Here is a 16390-nt window from a genome sequence, read left to right as displayed (position 1 = left end):
TTTTCAATCTTGCACAGCACATTAACAAAGTTACTAGGAAAACTGGATTACCACAACCAAGATGTTACAGAGTATACAAAATTCTCACAGGGAGAACCAAGATCAAGGAGTGGTCTTTTTTAGGAAACAATTCTACCAAAAACAACATCGGAATAGAAGTACTTTAAAATGTTCAACACATGTCATTTGCCAAGAGTGGAAGTTTGACTTCTTCTTTGCCAATTTTTATGCCTTTTATTTCTCTTTATTTTCTGATTTCTGAGGCTAGGACTTCTAGTACTATGTTGAACAACCGTGGTGAGAGTGGGCATCTCTGTTGTATTCCTGACCTTAGAGGGAAAGCTCTTAGTTTTTCCTCATTGGGGATGGTATTAGCTGTGGGCCTTTCACATATGGCCTTTATGTTGTTGACGTATGTTCCTTCTATTCCCTACTTTCTTGAGGGTTTTTGCCAAGAAAGGATGCTGTATTTTGTCAAATGCTTTTTCTGCATCTATTGAGAGGATCGTATGGTTCTTATCCTTTCTTTTATTAATGTCATGTATCACATTCATTGGTTTCATTCTTGGCAGATGAAAGGATACTGTATGTGTAAAACCTGAAAGACTCCACCAAAAAACTGCTGGAACTGACAGGTGAATTCAGCAAAGTTGCAGGATATAAAAGCAATGTACAGAAATCAGTTGCATATCACGGTAATGGAGCAACAGAGAGAGAAACCAAGGAATTGATCTCATTTACAATTACACCCAAACCCCTAAGATACCTAGTAATAAACCTAACCAAAGAGGTAAAGGATCTGTATGCTGAAAAATATAGAAACTTATGAAAGAAATTGAAGAAGACACAAAGAAATGGAAAAACATTCCATGCTCATGGATTAGAAGAACAAATATTGCTAAAGCTATCTGCACATTCAATGCAACACCTATCAAAATAACACCAGCATTCTTCACAGAGCTAGAACAGACAATTTTAAAATTTATATGGAAGAAGAAAAGACCCCAAATATCCAAGGTAATGTTGGAAAAAAAACCAAAGCTTGAGGAATCACAATTCCAGACTTCAAGCTGTATTACAAAACTATAATCATCAAGACAGTATGGTGCTTGTACAAAAACAGATACATTGATCAATGGAACAGAATAGAGAACCCAGAAATGGAGCCACAAATGTAGGGCCAACTAATTTTTGACAAAGCAGAAAAGAGTATCTAATGGAAAAAAAAGATAGTCTTTTCAGCAAACGGTGCTGGGAAAACTGGACAGCTACATGCAGAAGAATGAAACTGGACCACTTTCTTAACCATACACAAAAATAAATTCAAAATGGATGAAAGACGTAAATGTGAGACAAAAAACCCATCAAAATCCTAGAGGAGAAAATAGGCAGCAACCTCTTTGATCAAGGCCAAGCAACTTATTAGACACATCTCCAGAGGCAAAGGAAATAAAAGCAAAATGAACTATTGAGACCTCATCAAGATAAAAATCTTCTGCACTGCAAAGGTAACAGTCAACAAAACTAAAAGGCAGTTTGACAGAATGAGAGAAGATACTTGCAAATGACATACTGGATAAAGTGTTAGTATCCAAAATGTATAAAAAGTTATCAAACTCAACACCTCCCAAAACCAATAATCCAGTAAAGAAATGGGGAGAAGCCATGAATAGACACTTCTCCAAAGAAGACATCCAGATGGCTAATAGACACATGAAAAGGTGTCCAACATCACTCATCATCAGAGAAAGACAAATCCAAACCATAGTGAGATACCACCTCATACCTGTCAGAATGGTTAAAATTAACAACTCAGGAAACAACAGATATTGGGGAGGATGTGGAGAAAGGGGAACTCTTTTACACTGTTGGTGGGAATGCAAACTGGTGCAGCTGCTCTGGAAAACAGAGTGGAGGTTCCTCAAAAAATTAAAAATAGAACTACCTATGACCCAGCAATTGCACTACTAGGTATTTATTTAGAGGATATAAAAATGTTGATTTAAAGGGGCACATGTCCCCCAATGCTTATAGCAGCACTATCAACAATAGCCAAACTATGGAAAAAGCCCAAATGTCCATCGGTTGATGAGTGGATAAAGAAGATGTGATACGTATATATACACACAATGGAATATTACTTGATCAAAAAAGAATGAAATTTTGCCATGTGCAACAACATGGATGGAACTAGAATGTATTATGCTAAGCAAAATAAGTCAGTCAGAGAAAGACAAATATCATATAATTTCACTCACATGTGGAACTTAAGAAACACAACAGATAAACATAGGGGGAGGGAAAGAAAAATAAGATAAAAACAGAGAGGGAGGCAAAACATAAGAGACTTTTAAATACAGAGGACAAACTGAGGGTTGCTGGAGGGGAGGTGGGTGGGGGTTAAATGGGTGGTTAAAGGGCTAAATAGGTGATGGGCATTAAGGAAGGCACTTGTTGGGATGAGCACTGGGTGTTGTATGTAAGTGATGAATCACTGGGTTCTACTCCTGAAACTAATACTACACTGTATATTAACTTACTTGAATTTAAGTAAATAAATTTAAAAAAATGTTCAAGACATGTTAAATGAACAGCTGACTCCAAACTGCCTTTAAGCATGCTTGGTGTTATAGGATATCAGAATTACCCACCTACAGAATGTTAGGTTGACACCCAAGATATTCAAAGCCTCCCATATTCAATTTCCTACCAGTTTCTGGTTGTACCGAAAAATAAACAACCAGCAAATGATTTCACCTCTTTCAAAAAAGCATTTACACTTAAAAAATGGGATGAAGTGGGATTACCTCTTCCTTAAAAATGTTTCTGGAGCTACTAAAAAACTTGCATTTACAAAACAGTTGATAACAATATTCCTCTGGATTGCACAAGAAAGGAGACAGGGACCACTGATAAGACATGGGATATGACACTAATCAGTCTTGATCCTTTCTCTCCTGCTTCATCAGAGGCTGGACTCCTCATTTTTAGTTTCTCCATTTTCTGCAGGTATGTCTTCTTTAGTTTCTTGGTTAGCCACTTCAGCCTGTTTCCCTTTGCTCTCCCTTTCCCTTATGTTTGCACTTTTCTCCCTGAAGATTTATCCTTTCCTGGTGCCTTTCTTGGCTTCATTTCCACTTTTGTAGGAGTAGGTTCAGCCAAAAACCTCGCCCACCTCCTCTTGGGCTCCTCCTTTGCCACCTCTCAGGCATTGTGTTGGCAGGGCGGGCACATGCAGGGTTCCTGCCACCCACAGTGCCCCGAAGCTGGGCTGCCTCCTAAATGTCCAGAATTTGTGATTTAATGTCTAGATTATTACACCACCCACTTATATGAACAGAACTCTGTAAAGAGGGGCGCCTGGGGGGCTCTGTTGGTTAAGTGTCCAACTCTTGGTTTCAGCACAGGTTATGATCTCATGGTTTCTGAGTTTGAGCCCCGTGTTGGGGTCTGTTCTATCAGCATGGAGCCTGCTTGGGATTCTCTCTCCCTCTCTTTCTGTCCCTCCTCCACTCATGCCATCCCTGCCTCTCTCAAATCAATAAACTTAAAAAAAAAAGAACTCTGTAAAGAAAAATTTTGTTATAAACTTCTATGCTAATGTCACTGAGCATTTTCTAACACAACCATTTATTTTGTCAGCCTTTCAGGGTTTTTCAGTTTCGTGCACACCAGAGCAATTGTCTAAAATCAGCAGTGTTCAGCAATTTCAAATCAGTTGCACGAGGACTATTGGAAGTACTAAAGTATTTTCCCATCTTACAAGAATTGGTATGTAAGGAACTATTTTCTATCTTGGTTATTTAAAAAAATTAAAAAAAAAATTTTTTTTTTGAGAGAAAGAGAGACAGAGTACAAGCAGGGGAGGGGTGGAGAGAGAGGGAGACACAGAATCAGAAACAGGCTCCACGCTCTGAGCTGTCAGCACAGAACCTGGCACTGGGCTTGAACTCAGGCTCTGCAAGATCATGACCTGAGCCGAAGTCAGAGGCTTAACTGACTGAGCCACCCAGGCGCCCCTCTATCTTGGTTACTAATAAAAATTTATACTTAGATCAAACTTATAATTAACAAAATTTCATTGGATTATAGTTAGTTTGCAGTTCCTTTCTTTTTCTTTTTACCTTTCAGCCCCCTTCATCCACTGGGAGAAATGGGTGAAGAAGGTCAAAAGATAAAAAATTCAGTTTTTAATAAACTAGTTGGGACATAGTGTGTCTCACAAGTTATACCTCAGCCGTATATGAAAGAATCATACACAGGCTTGGAAGTAGAGCAGCACCTGACAATCTAATATGTTAGCAAACTATTTTTACCGGGAACACTATTAGGTGCTGCCATCACACTAAAAGCCAACATGAAGAAGAATATTCAGTTTTTTTTAAACTTTTTAAAAATGTTTTTATTTATTTTTGAGAGAGAGAGAGAGAGAGAGAGAGCGAGCAGGGGAGGGACAGAGAGAGAGAGGGAGACACAGAATCCGAAGCAGGCTCCAGGCTCCGAGACATCAGCACAGAGCTCGATGCGGGGCTGGAAATCATGAACCGTGAGATCATGGCCTGAGCCGAAGTTGGAAGCTTAACCAACTGAGCCAACCAGGTGCCCCAAGAATATTCAGTTTTATTAGCACCAAACCTCATGTAGTTAGGCCAGGGAGGGATTTTAGAAACTGTGGAGCGATCACTGTGTGGATGGGGAAACAGACACTTCCACATTATCCTGATGGTTTCAGGAAGAACTGGAACCGGAAGCCATGTTTCCTGAATAGTCACCTCACAACTATAACAAAAGCAGAAAGAGGTTCTCAGTGTACAATTATGAATCAAGTATAGCACTACATCAAACAAATGAATAAACAAGTTTCCCTTTATCTTAAAACGGTAGCAGGATGCCATAGTTTGGTCCAGGGAATGACACAGAGTTTGTGACCTGTCACTGCTTAATTTGCCTGAATTCATACACAGGGGATCTTGGAGCCCTGGTAGAAGTGAGAGAGTGCTTGTTTATTGTTCGGTGTACTGAAATTCTGATGAAAACAATGGAAAGCATAGAAAAACAATCCTCTGGGCTGCTTTGACTGGACAGACAGGATCACCAGTAGAGGCCAAGGGAGCTCTTTTCCTGCGGCCCCGTGTATGGCTTGGGGATAGGAGCAGCTTGCTATAGTGACCCAGGGGACAGCTTGCTGCACAGAGATGGAAAAGAAGCATTCCCTCCACTGAGATGGACCCCAGCACTGCTGTCATACCTGAAGGGTGGGTGGCTATAGGAGCTTCACAAACAGTGCTCTTGGCTTTGGTATTAGGTTCTTGTGTAACGGTACTCTTGTAGGCAGTACAACCCAGCACAGGAGGCCTTGTGGTGAAGGATTAGCCATCAGATACCAGAAGAACACAGGATATCAATGATGTCGCCCTGGAACACCTGGGGCTGGGGGCAGGCGCGGGCTGTGTAAGGGGTGGAATTCTCCACAAGCAAGTGTAAGCATAACATTGGGATATTGGTGTTAATATTATATTATCTGTCAACAATTTGATGAAGTCTAGAGACTTTGGGTGCTCAAACCAACCAACAAAACCCACGAAAATGCAACAGCAGCAGGCAAACATTTTCAGGGAAGATAAGTAAGCCGCATGCCTACCTCTTCCTATCTCCTTTACCTGGTTGAGAACTATTCAAATAAAACATCACTCGCTATGACCGTTGGACATGGAGTGTCCCTCAGGTATGGTTCGGCAATCAACATACAACCAACTTGGACAAGACACAGCACTGCACTGAATTGATGTTGTAATTCAAGGTTTACTGCACATTCACCAGGTACCAGATACTGTGTGAGAACTGGTGATCGAAGGAGAGCTAAGTCGTGTTCCCTGCCCTTGACCAACTCAAGAGAGAAGAGATATGTGAAAAAAGTATCACACTGGCACATTAATATCAGGAATTTATAAACAGTATAAAAACCAAATGCTTTCATTTGGACAGAAAGAGCTAATACCACTTTCTTGGTGAATAATTGCCTTGCCCAGGAGAGAAGAAAACTAGCAACGAGGGTGACAGAAGAAGCAAGAGTGAAGACAGGAGCCTGGCCCAGGAGGCATGCCTGGGCTCTCCTGCACCCCTTATCAGGACGTCTGTCCTAGGGAGTGTGCACCTCCCTGCTGCAGCCTCCATGCACTTTGCACTCCTTCAGTTCGAGTCAGTAGTCACTATTCAGCGAGTGTGGACTTACTCCTAGAGAGGTACAATCTGTTCATCCTAGAATGGGAGAAGTTTGGGTCTTTAAATATCACATTCTTTCATGTAGATTTGGCAAAAGTATTAGAATAGAAATCAGAAAAATGCTCACTACAGAAAGGGGATATTTTAGTTTTATGTAAACAGCAGAGTTAACAATGTTGAATTTTTTCTAAGTGGACAGATTTGGAAAAATAATGTTCCATTTGAATAATTCAAGCTGACAATAATCTGAGATGAAAAATAAGGTAACAACAATGATAATACACTGGTTTTTGAGTCACTATTGAGAACCAGATACTGTCTAGCACTTTTGATCCATGCTTCATTTTCTGTGAAGTATTTATAAAAGTATAGACTAAGACTCAGGGAGGCTGAATTTCCTCAGCTGATCAATACCAGGGTCTGAGTTCAAAACTGGATCTTTGTGACCCCAAGTCCATGATCTTTAACCGTCGAGCCAGAATGCCTCTCGAGAAATCAAGATGAAGTTATGAAAGTTTCTTTTAGAGTCTTTCTATGTTATAATAAACGTGATAAATAATGCATAGTTAATGCCACTAATCTGAACCCTACCTAAACTCTCATGCCCTAAATGATTATAAAGATTATCTTTTGGAGCTCAAAATTTAAGAAGTAGAAAAGAGCCAAACCATGACTTATCTATCACCTGTATGAGACAGGTTTATCAGGATTCTTTTTCTTTTTCTTTTTTTTTTTTTTATGCCTCCAAAGGCCATTCCAGAATGTACATTTCTTCAGTTTCATGAACAGAGAAGGGTGCAAAGAATCTCAGGGTGACTCAGATGGGTAGGCTCAGCTTGGATGAGGAACTCATCTGTAGACCAGCCACTGTGGCCAGGAAGATGGAATAAGAGAAGGAGAGGACATTTCCTATCCAAACCACAGGTTTATGCGGGAGGTGAAGGGAAAGAGAGGGTAATAGGAGGGTCGGGGAGGTTTTTCAGAAGAGATGGGCTGCTGGGCAGACAAGTCAATGGATACCTATATCTCAGGTGTCATGCTCAATAATTCCCGCACTCCCCAAGGTGTATAAATAGTCATGTCTCTTTTCTTATTTTTTCATATGGTTCCATATTTTACATTAAAATTTTTTTTTTTTTTAATTTTTTTTTCAACGTTTTTTATTTTTATTTTTGGGACAGAGAGAGACAGAGCATGAACGGGGGAGGGGCAGAGAGAGAGAGGGAGACACAGAATCGGAAACAGGCTCCAGGCTCCGAGCCATCAGCCCAGAGCCTGACGCGGGGCTCGAACTCGCGGACCGGACCGCGAGATCGTGACCTGGCTGAAGTCGGACGCTTAACCGACTGCGCCACCCAGGCGCCCCTACATTAAAATTTTTAATACATTTGGAATTGATTTTGATGTAAGTATAAAGTACACATCTAATGTCTTATGCTTTCCAAATTGATGTCTAAATGCCCCAATGAACAATCATACCATAAGTTATAGAAATAAGACCTGTAGGAATTATACATATTTTCTTCCTTATTTGTATTGTATTTTATATTTGTATGTATATTTATATATTTCTGTATATTCACTAGTTACTTTTTCCTCTCTCTGTTTCCCTCATTTTTTCTTTTCAAATTAAACTTAAGTAATTAAAAGACAAATATTTTTAATAGTACAGGTGATACTATTTTTTGTTTTAAACAAACTTGTTTTTGTGTGTAGAACTTGAATCTTAGATGATGTGATGGCTGGAGCTGCTGCAACCCCTTTGCCACTAAAAGGGGAGAGCCTGGAACTGCTAGACACCATGACCAGACACCAAATTTGCCAGTGCTTTGATCTTGGACTTCCTAGCCTTCAGAACTATGAGTGATAAATTTCTCTTGTTTATAAGTCACTCAGTCTATGGTAGTTTACTATAGCAGTCAGAATGGACTAAGACACCAGGTAGGTTTCTTTTTTGTTGTTGTTTAAACTTTGACTCCCTTTCACCCATTTATCCTACTCTCTGCCCCCACCTCTGGCAACTGCCAGTCCATCCTCCAGATCTATGAGCTTGTTCAGTTTTTATTAAGATTATTTATTTATTTTAAAAGAGAGAGAGAGCGAGCAGGGAGGGGCAGAGAGAAAGACAAGGTAAGAATTCCAAACAGGTCTACACTGTCAGCATAGAGCCCAATGTAGGGCATGAACCTACGAACCGTGAAATCATGACCTGAGTTGAAGTCAGAAGTTTAACCCACTGAGCTACACAGGCACCCTGGGTTTTTATTTTTATGGTTTATCTGTTTTGTTTTGTTTTTAGATTTCACATATAAGAGAGATTTATAGAAATCAAGGAAATTCTTGCTCAATGCACTAAACAAAAGGAATAAAATCTAAGAATCTGAGACCTGAGAAGCTGGACTAAGAAAAATAGAAGGTCTAATAAGTTTTAGGTTAGCACTGATAGATGAGAACTATGTTTCAGAATTAAAGTTGAGAATACCATCATGCATTATGAATTTGGGAAAATTTTCTATTTACACAGTGCAGAGATGTCATGGAAATATGGTTTTGGCACTAGGCAGGGCTCTGAGAATCATAAAATAGAATTTCTCATTTAAGAGACTAGAGAACCGAGGATGAGGAACGTGAAAAGGTCTTGTTTGTAGTCTTCCCAAGTTCTGATTGAGCACTGGTGTGTTTTATAGATTTAGTCTTAGTGACTGCCATGGACCATTCAGAATCCTACAGACAAAATCAAAGGACGACTGAAGTCACAATCCTAGAACTACTTTGACGAGAATTGTTGACGGGATAGGACATTGAATTCAGTGACTATACTTAATCCAGTCCAGCACCAGATGAGAACATGACTCTTGCTGACAGAAAGACTCATTTGAGCCTTATGGCAAAGAGGTATACCTTCCTTATTTTGTGATATGAGCACTTTGCCAAGTTCTGCAACAACGTATTGACTTAATTTTGGTTACCAGCAATTTCTAAACTTTTTTTTTTTAATCAGTGGACCTTTTGCCAAATAAATTGTGTGTAGATGTGTGCAACAGATCAAGGCAGAGCTCTTTTATTTGTGCAGGAAGTCCCAGAACCCCACACATGATTTCATCTACCTTTCCATACTCTCGAGGACATTTAAAAAAAATTTTTTTTTGACGTTTTATTTATTTTTGAGACAGAGAGAGACAGAGCATGAACGGGGGAGGGGCAGAGAGAGGGAGACACAGAATCGGAAGCAGGCTCCAGGCTCTAAGCCATCAGCCCAGAGCCGGACATGGGCCTCGAACTCACAGACCGCGAGATCATGACCTGAGTTGAAGTCAGACGCTTAACCGACTGAGCCACCCAGGCGCCCTCGAGGACACTTTTAATTCACTCCCTATCTACTGAGATCTACCTTTATGAGAGACCCTGTGGAGTTGCGACCAGACCACTGGGAAGGAGGCTTCAGATGGATGCCGGTTTCTCTGATGTGGTACCATGAGGTTGGTTCTGAGAGGGTTGGAAAACTGGAAATTGAAATCAACATCAGCCCCTGGAACCTACTGCTGTTGGCAGCCTGAAGAAATATTGCTGGGGCCATGCTGATAGAGACAAAAAATATAACATTTGAGTAAATATATGAAAGCAGCTAGGGAATGAGACAGGCATATAAGTAGATCAATTAGGATTCCAAGCCTGTGGTGATGGTGGCTTGCCCTGGGATGGCATTGGGGATGTCAAGAAGCAGGAGATGGCAAGTAGTAGTAGAATATATTTCTAAGTTAGGGTTAACAGGATTTCCTGATTGAATTTAAAAGGAGATAGTTAAGGATGATTTAAAACTTTTCGGTATTAGATATTAGAAAGATGCATGTCATTAAGTGACATTACATACAAACTATGCCAAAACAATTGTTCGATTTTATAAGTTTACTAAAAAACTTAACAGAGTGAGACAGAACTAACCTAAAGTGATCTAAAAAAAGTGGCTAATTTACTTATTTAGAAAACATTAGAGACTTCCCTTTCTGGACATGATGGCGCAGCAGGGGCCAGATTTACCTCTCACTGAAATAACAACAAAAAAAAGGGACTAATTACATGAAGCAATGGTCTTCAAGACACAGGACTTGAAGGAAAAGAACAGTGATCCGTGGGAGAAAGGAAACACAGAAGGTGAACTTGGCCATTGCCCAGTCATACTCAGAGGGGTACCAATACCAGCACAGTCACATGCCCTCTCCTCAGAAGCCTGAGTCCCAGCTTCCCAGAAGACTTCCACTAAGTTTTTTTTTTTTAATGTTTATTTAGTTTTGAGAGAGAGAGAGAGAGAGAGAGAGAGAGAACACCAGTGTGGGAGGGGCAGAGAGAGAGGGGGATACAGGATCTGAAGTGGGCTCTGCCCGGACAGCAGTGAGCCCAATGTGGGGGCTAGAACTCACAAACAGTGAGATTGTGACCTGAGCAGAAGTCAAACAGTTAACTGACTGAGCCACCCAGGCACCCTTGACCAAGTTTTAATGCTAAAGCCCCATCCCTTTCTCTTTGCTCCTGCAGGCACAGGGATAGTAGCTGAGTCCTGCAATTTGCTATCAATCTGATACTTCCGTACAACTCTTTCAGTTCTCCAATACCAGCTTCAACAATTCCTTACGCTAAAACCTCTCTGTTGTGTGGCTGACTGGTACAGAATTGTTCTTGTTCTGACTGGTATAGAATTCCTACTATGTGTCAAGCTGCAAACCCCATCATTTACATTTAAGCCTTAGAGAAGTTAGTTAATTTCCCCTGAGGTTATGGAAATGCTAATGGTACATCCAGGATCCAACTGTACCTCATTATAAAGGCTTTGTTTGCGCTCAGTCACTAAGTAACACTATAGTTGGATAAAGGGTTTTGAAAGAAAAGTAAGGCTTTCATCATTACTCCTGGGATTATGGCTAAAGCCAGGATTATTTCTATTTATGTGTTACTTTTTGCTTCAAAAGATACTGAAGACTAGAAGGCTAGAGAAGGGATGGGAGAGTAATTTGATCTCAGGAAGTCTAGAAAAATTATTTCAATGCCTATAAGAAAGTATTGAAACTTCCCATGTTTTTTTGTTTGTTTGTTTTTGTTTTTGTTCTTTTGTTTTTTGGTGGGGGTGCTTGTGGTGACCCTTGAATACCAAACACAAGTTTAGCAAATGTGGACCATAGGAACTGTTACATGCAAGTTGTAACATCTTGGATTTGGCAATCTTTAGTTTGTCCATTCCCTTGAGGGAGGTCTAAAATGTGTTTCAAAATAGTAAAGTCTTGGTAGGTCCTGACTTGCAAACATTTCGCTGAATTAGAATAGCTCAGGTAGGCATAATTTTGAATTTCGGTTCCAGTTTCTTTCTTCCCTTGCAATAGTACCTTCCATTTGTTTGTTTAGTTTTTTTGTTTGTTTCCTGAAGAGTTACTATTTCCTATATACATATAGAAGTATAGAGAGTTATCATTTTGTGATACTGACTGGGATCAACATCTCTTCTCAATTCTCCATTTCCAGAACTACCTCCGTTCCCACTCATTCCCACTTCTTAAGGACTGAAGGGGAAAAGCTATGCCCTCTCCAACATTAGAACCTCACATACATGTTCTTAAAGAGCAATGTTACAAAAACTAGAGGGTATGCATCATTGAAATGAGCTTGAATCCATGCCATGTTATATGTGCAGATGAAATAATAAGGGATTTGGGGACTTTGCTTCTAGCATGGTATAGTGACAAGAATTGTACTTACTCTTGAAAAATAAATGACTAAAAAACTGGACAAAGTATATGAAGCAGCTATTTCCAAGAACTGGAATACAGGAAATATATAATGCCATAATGCCTTAGAGAAGGGAAACACTTGAGGTGACCTCCCACCATTTTTTCAGTTTTCTGCCTAGGGACACTTCCCTCATTGACGCGCAGAGAGAGAGATCACAAGAAAGGCACACTGGCCTTACTGAGTTGAGGTGAAAGAGATTAGGAGGTAGGGAGTTTGAGATAGTTGGAAGATGTGGGGTAGGGTTCTGGGTGGGATCGCTCTACAGAAAAAAAAGGAGCTTTAGAAATCTGTACTAAGGGTCCCTTTTATTCTTGGCAAAATCCTTAGCTGCACATGTGTGGAGTGACACTTAAGAGGCCAGGAAAAGAATAGCCAGGGGGCCGTAGTCTGAACAATTCAGAATTCATACGTGGCAGAGAGTTGTTTAAGCTCTCACCAGCCAGAGTGGAGATTCTTGATACTCAACTAGAGCATTGAGAAGACACCCCAGAAGGGCTCTATCTTGGAACATGGGCTATACTATCCCTAGAGTAGTGTATACTATCCCCAGTGAGGTTAGATGCACCCTAACAAAGCTCAAAAACAGACTTTGGGAGATCAAGCTGCTCGGCCAGTAACTTAAATTTCTTTTAAGTACTTTTTAAAGGAAGACAAAATGTAGTAAGCACTCAACTGAATTACATTCATAATCTCCATGCAGCCAATTAAGAATTATTGAATATTACAAGAAACAGGAAATGAAATATATAACCAAGGGGGAAAAAAAACCCTCGATAAACAGCGAGACATGGCAGAGATTAGTAAACATGGACCTTAAGATTATTTAAAACATATAAATATGCTGAAATGCTTAAGGATGTAATGAAACTCTGAGCATAATGAGGAGATAAATGGAAGATAAAACTTCTAGAAATGAAAAATATAGTATCTGAAATAAACATCTGCTGGATAGGATTAAGAACAGATTAGAAACTGCAGAAGAAAAGATGAGTTAACTTGAAGACATAACAATAGACTCTATCTAGACTGAAGCACAGACAGAAACAAAGACTGGAAACTGCTTTTGGCTAGAGAACTCCCTTGTCCATGTTTAAACACCTCCCAGGAGGAAGGGGTAGCCACAACCCAATGACTGTTTGATGTGGGGTACAGTCATCCCAGGATGGGGTCATAGCTGTGAGCGTTTAGAAGCCTATAATCCTGGCAGCTAGGGAAGGGGGATATAGACCTTAGTCTTGAAAAAGGGATAAGAAACTATACTTCAGCATCAACTATACTGTTTTTTTTAAATAATTTTAGAATTGACTATGAAGTGTTACAAAAACAAAACAGAACCCCGATTTATACAAACCTCTTCTGTAAAAACTCATTTGAAAAGAAAACAAACACAATGGTCTTTTATGTTTCCTTTGGACACATAGACTTCCTCTAAATTCTTACTATAATTTTAAAAGTTTATAAAATGAGTCTACATATAACTATAAATTATTTGAAAACAAAGCTGCTTTTTTTTTTTTTGATTGATAAATAAGCTCTAAGAGGGTAGGGATTTTGTTGTTGTTTGTTCCTTTTTGTATCCCAAGTATCTAGAATAGTGTTGTGTATACCTAAGTAAATGAACAATCAATGAATGGATTGGGCTTTATTACACATGAAATAGTATTTCCTATTGTTTCCCTCAAGGTGGTGCTGTGTACAGTATAAAGGGTCTCTTAAACAATGTCTTTTTTTTTCTAATATAGCCTTGATAGCTGATACATTTCCTTTTACTATACGTCTTTTTTTTGTTTGTTTGTTTGTTTAGCCTTCCATCTTTCTGACCTACTGATCTTTTAGATTTATTTTCTATACTGGAAGAGACTCACAAGATTTTCAGGGTTGTTTGCTTTCTTATCTTTTCTTCCCACCATTTATCTCTACCTAATTGTACAGGAAAACCTTCCTTTGAATTCTTCTTGAAAGATATTACATATTTGCTTCATTTCCACCTACTGTGTCTATCATTTATTGTAGCAGGATTTATCTGACAGACTTTGATACATCTAGTGTCAAATTTTCCATTTTTCTGTTTCTTATTTTTTTCTAGATGTTTGTTTAGTATTTTTGAAAGTTTAGATTTTAAACTGACTGGTCTTTTTTTCTTTAATAATTGCTTTATGGAGATATACTGGCATAGAATAAACTAATGTTTAAATTATATAATTTAATGTTTGACATATGCATTTACCTTTGAAACCATCACTACAATCAAGATAATGATCGTATCATTACTTCCAAAAGTTTCCACATTTCCCTTGGTAATTCCTTCCCACTCCATCCCTCCCTTTCCCTACCCTACCTTCTGAAGGCAATCACTGATACACTTTCCATAACTATAGATTACTTTTTATTTTTTAGAGTTTTATGTAAATGCAGTCATATACTATTTACTCTTTTCCTTCTGGCTTCTTTCACTCATCAGAATTATGTGCACCCATCATTCATTTCTCTTTATTACAATCAGTCATTTCTAGTGTTTCTTGCATGAATATACCACAATTTGCTTATCCACTCACTTATTTATATACTCTGGGGGTTCTCCTGAGTTTTTGGCTCTTACAAATAAAGTTGCTATGAACATTTGTGCATAGACTTTTGCATGGATGCTTTTGTTTCTCTCGGGTAAACATGTAGGAGTGGGATAGCTGAATCTTATGGTAAATACATGCTTAAGTTTTAAAGAAACTGTCAAACTATTTTCCCAAGTGGATGTACTATTTAACATTCCCACCGACAGTGTATGAGGGTTTCTGTTTCTTCACATCCTTGCCTTCCTTGGCATAGAAGATCTTTTTAATGTGGCTATTCTAATATGTGTAAAGTGGTGATTTGTCTCTTCTTGTTATTAATTTCTTATGTTTAGATACATTCAGCTTCTCATGAATTCCATAAAGTCTTATATATACTGACCTTAATTATTAGATATAAAGGAGAAAAATGTATGAATAGAGAAAATTGTGTTTTTAAGAAATGCAAGCAGTTAGTTATTCTTAAAATGATTGACACTAGATACAGTAAGATCCATATATTACATTTAGGCCTTGAATATAGGAGGGCCTAGGATAGATTTGGGAGAAATTATGTGAGAGGTATCATGAAACCCTTTCCTCATTCCCCTACTACCTTGTGCTGTCTCCTAACAGGAGTGCTCAAATGACAACATTTCCCCCTCTTTGGCTTTTCAAAGTTTTCCTGACTTCAGGAGCCCCCTTTTAAAACCAAGTGTTGCTTGGAAAATGACTACTTTAACCCTAGCCATCTCCTAGCACTAGAGGAGTTCAAGTCTTGCAAGGTCTCGTGGGGATGGAATGCATTGGTCACACAGGGAGCAGGTTTGTCTGGGGCTGCCGCTACTGAGCTAACTCCCACCCTCACAGGAGTCTCTATCCTCTTTGCCTCCCCCCCTCCCCGCCCCCCAACTGTAAAGACTTCAGGTTTCTCATATGTGCAAATACTGGCTGAGCTCCGAGGAGCACAGAAGTGCACTATGCCCATTCCACCCCTTAGAATATACTGACTTAGCATAGTTACGGTGCCTTCTTTCACAGTTATGCAAGACATGCATTCCAAACACAAATTCATGCAAATAGAAAACATTTCAATTGATAGTAACAAATGTAAGCCAATGTTTGAAAACTACATGAGCACATAAAATACATTCTAATTTATCTTTTCTATCCCCCTTCCTCACATCTTCCTCTTTCTCAGTGCCTGGCATGTAGTGTTGGGGGGGGGGGCGGGGCGGTGGTGGTTTACATCCAAAGCCAGTCATGTAAAGTGCACTACACTGTAGTTTCAAGTTAGCAAGGTGGGAATCAGGAATTTGAGAGAATTTAGCAAGGGGTGCCATGTCACCTTGATGAGTCACCATGATCAAGTTACCAAAATTTTCTATGCCTTAATCTCTTCAACTGCAAAGATAGGATAATGATTGTGCCCAAACCCTAGGACTGTTGTGAGGATTAAGTTCATTTATTCTATATAAAGCTCTTAGGACATTGCTTGATAGATAAATAGGGGGCACAATGTAAGTACTGGATGTAATTTTTATTAAGGAGCTGGAATTCCAAAAATACTGTCTCTCAACACTAAAAAAACCCGCACAAGACAAAAGAATAAATAGCTAGATGTTCCAGACACAAGCCATTTGATGAAATTAAAATCTTAACTATTTCAAAATGAACGTTAACCACTATTAATGGTTAATTTTGAGACAGGAAAGATTTTAATAATTTTTCAGAAATGTTCCTATTTTTTACTCTATTGACCTGTAATTGCCATTAGCATTTATATCCTGTTTCCTAAGAATGGTCTTCTGCCCATGTAATGTAACTTTAGTGTTGAACTTGAT

At 39.1% G+C, this 16390-nt stretch overlaps 1 long non-coding RNA gene across 1 annotated transcript in view; it reads right to left on the bottom strand.

The window, feature by feature from the left end:
- LOC131495139 (uncharacterized) overlaps positions 1–16390 on the bottom strand; it is a 318187-nt gene that overhangs the window by 108769 nt on the left and 193028 nt on the right. The window lies entirely within an intron of this gene.

This window comes from Neofelis nebulosa, chromosome 14, assembly GCF_028018385.1.
Source record: "Neofelis nebulosa isolate mNeoNeb1 chromosome 14, mNeoNeb1.pri, whole genome shotgun sequence".
NCBI classification, from domain to species: Eukaryota; Metazoa; Chordata; class Mammalia; order Carnivora; family Felidae; genus Neofelis; species Neofelis nebulosa.
This window is presented reverse-complemented; position numbering and strand designations above follow the sequence as displayed.